Source organism: Triticum aestivum, chromosome 7D, assembly GCF_018294505.1.
Source record: "Triticum aestivum cultivar Chinese Spring chromosome 7D, IWGSC CS RefSeq v2.1, whole genome shotgun sequence".
NCBI lineage: Eukaryota > Viridiplantae > Streptophyta > Magnoliopsida > Poales > Poaceae > Triticum > Triticum aestivum.
In genome coordinates this window covers 532,467,976-532,471,453 of record NC_057814.1, presented here as the reverse complement: position 1 = coordinate 532,471,453, position 3,478 = coordinate 532,467,976, and the positions used below count along the sequence as shown (strand labels likewise).

Below are 3,478 nucleotides of genomic sequence, written 5' to 3'. Positions count from 1 at the left end.
AATGATTATCAGAACATATACATATAACCAGTGAAATCAAATATAGGCACTTTCAGCACATATTCCTACGAGCTAGCAACACTCCTTAATTTTTCCAAAGTTCCAAAACAATAGAACAATCCCTTTGCCACATTCTACAGTTTGCTCTATTACAAAGTGAAGCAAAAAAAATTGTGCTGGCTCTAAATATAAGCAACAAAACATGGCAAAATAAAAGAGATTCCACAATACTAGTTACACCTTCAGATATAAAAGCATGTTGCTGTGCAATAAAGCAAACCAGAGGGGTACAATCTTCCAGATTGACAAAACACAATGCAACGCTTGCCATGAAATTGCGCATATATGTAACAACAGTTGTACTTCAGATTTGCTAAACTAAACAGGGTGCTACTCCTAAACCTAAAAGGCATATATTACAACTCTTGTCAACTGGTAACACAGACGATTCCCCTAATTACACAACAAAAACACCAAAAGGATGAAGATGTTTCTGCTCCGGAATCAGTAGACCCAGCTATTTGATCGTTTTGCAGGTTTCTTGGATGTTGAAAGCATGCACATCACCGATTGGAACATCTTGCCTCCCTAAAGAGTCACCTAGATAAGCAATGGTTCGATCTTGCATTTTGAAACATTGTCCAAATTAGTACGAGCTGGTTACATTTAAAGTTAAGATGTCCCTAGCAAAAACAGCGTATTTGCATACTTGCATATCATCTCGTAAAAATTCATATCAAAGGAACATCAACATATACCTTCAAGAAAATTGAGCGGCTTTAAACACTAGCATCTTTGTCTTGGAATTAACATGACCTTAATATAGTTCACAAGATGATATAGTTCACAAATTATAACATAGCTAAATGAAACAATATTGCTACAAATCACTTGATGAGTTCATAGTCCTACACCATCCCGTGGTAGGCACAAAAGCACACCTACAGGATAAAATCAAGAACTCGGACCTAAAAAAACTTTCAAGAAAACAATACGACATATGGGAAATGCCAAATAACCTTCGAGACTGGTGCACCTTCTTATCCCCCTGATCTATTTTGAAGCTTCTTGACCTATAATACCATGTAAAAAATCATTTGTTGAACTACGAGACCATGACATGCTCACAAACAATTGAGTGATATTCACCTCTTTTTTTCCTTTTTACATTTGTTGTCGGGTGTGAAGCTAATAGTGTATTTACCCATAACATTTGTTAAATCTCAGTTGGCATAAATGGTCAGTAAGCTAGTTTATTACAGCTGCATAGATTTCTAGTACTCAGTTGTCCAGCCTGAGATAGAATTCAACTGGGATTTTTGTTAGTCAAACATTCTTGGGCTTCGTCTGGTATGAATTTAGTGAATCACTCAATCTATAGACAGTGTACTTCGAAATAGTCTAATCACTTACTCGACTAATAATACATTTTGGTCCGAACTTGCACTAGTCTGTACATGTGATTTTCAACTATACTATATGTAAGAAAGATTCTATTACACTCTATAAGAAAGATTATGTGTACAATTCAGCTAGACATATTAAGAGAGGAAGCAACAGACAACATTTAAACACTGCTAGATTTTCATGTTTAGCAATATGTTGTAACAGAGTGACTGAACAAGAACTTTTGTCCACATAGCAAGCATTCTTCTAGTTCTAATTCTGCAAAGAATAAAATATTGATGCATATATCTACTCTGAACTAACTTAAACATCTGAGGAAGCAACAGACAACATTTAAACACTGCTAGATTTTCATGTTTAGCAATATGTTGTAACAGAGTGACTGAACAACAACTTTTGTCCACATAGCAAGCATTCTTCTAGTTCTAATTCTGCAAAGATTAAAATATTGATGCATATATCTACTCTGAACTAACTTAAACATCTGCTAGTATTACATGGCGAGACATGAAATTTCCATAACCATGACTAACATTAGATGTAGTTGTACTTCTATAATTTTTTCGCTTCTTTTGTTTGTTGTCATACAGTTGCAAGAGCTGCTTTCAGTTCATAATTTTAGGCACATTGTAGCAGACTTCAAGGACTACATTGAGGAGAGCAATAGACGATACTATGAAATCGGAGGATGAACTAACCAAATGCAGTGCAGCTCCTTCAATATTTGCTGAGGACCGGGCAGCAGGCAAGCACGGACTACAACTAACGCCTGCTCCAGAATTGGCAATGCATGCATCACTACAATTGGAGGAGGCAGAGTGAGCTCCGACCGTTGTGGTCGGCACCGAGAAATTGTCCTGTACATCTTGATTGAGCCCGGCTGCTGCAGCGATTGGTCATGCAATATGGTAGCCGTCGGTGCTGGCAAGACATGCCCCATCGTATCCCATTCGAGTGACTCGGATAGGAATCGACCGAATCCGAACGACGCCGACTCCCGCAGCGCGGACATCTAGTCCTAAAATCAAATAAGCAAAATAGAAAAAATCAAGTGCGAGAAAACGGACCAGATGCGTACGACGAAGGAGGCGCTGCCTCTTACCTGATCGTCCTTGCCGAGGGTCTCCGGCTCCCGCGACGCATTTGGCTCCAGCGACGGCGGGGGAAGGTCCATCTCCGCTCCTATGAAACTGACCGGATCTGAGCCAAGGAATCGGCACGCGCGCGAGTTGCGCTGGATTTGGGCTAGCAACAGTGGATGGGGGCATGCCCTAGGCAGCGGCGGCGGCGGCGGCAGGAGACATGCCCTAGGCGGCGGCGGTGCGAATTGTATCAGGGAAGAAGCGAACAGAGAAGATGGATATGCACTTCGTCGCTGAATTACGGAATAAGCCAGGGTGCTTTCTGCATACATTGCAACGCAAGAGACCCTCTCAATCCTGTACCACCAGTCCAGATCGAACGGCCCACCTAGTCTTGTATCACGGGAGCACCTCAGGTCTCGTATCACCAGATATCTACCCCTAACAAGAAACTGCAGGCAAGCATGGAGCCGCTCCTTAAGCCCTTCATTAAAGGTGCAAATTAACCCATGATCGTGTCCCCTTCTCATGACCCCCGCCGAGCAAATGTTGTTTGGCTTAATTTGATTCCCGGAGAATTCATATGGATGTGATGCTTTGCATTGGGCGATTTTTACATCGGAGTGGTCAGCAGTAGCACGCCGGTGCTGGTATTAGCAGCCTGGCCGTTGGTGGTAGCTCAGCGGATGCGCCGGCCCCCTCGTGCAACAGGGAAGGTCAAATGGGTCGGCTTCTCGAAGATGGAGGCCTCGCGGTGCCCGAGCGAGCCACGTGCTCCACCACCAGAGCCTCGTCCGATCGTCCACTACACATGTCCTTTGGCATCTTGTAGCTAGCGTGGATATATAACGGCACGTCTCTCAAACGAGAGCAACTAGTTAACGAGCGCTTCTTCGAGAGCCTCGCAACGATCAGCGCCACTTGGCGCGCTCTCAGCCATTTGCCACGTGTCGCGTTCTGGACCCTCCCTCTAGATCTTTTTTATTTTA

At 43.0% G+C, this 3,478-nt stretch overlaps 1 long non-coding RNA gene across 3 annotated transcripts; it reads right to left on the bottom strand.

The window, feature by feature from the left end:
- Positions 1–241: 241 nt before the first annotated feature.
- On the bottom strand, positions 242–2,833 carry LOC123167955 (uncharacterized). Of its 3 annotated transcripts, XR_006484155.1 has the most exons (4): positions 2,510–2,804; positions 2,106–2,425; positions 1,020–1,073; positions 242–621 (listed from the first exon to the last, which is right to left on the bottom strand). It is a non-coding gene; the product is annotated as an uncharacterized lncRNA (long non-coding RNA). The 3 variants fall into 3 exon arrangements; XR_006484154.1 differs by having other exon boundaries at positions 242–1,073; XR_006484153.1 differs by having other exon boundaries at positions 242–2,425; positions 2,510–2,833.
- Positions 2,834–3,478: the final 645 nt, after the last annotated feature.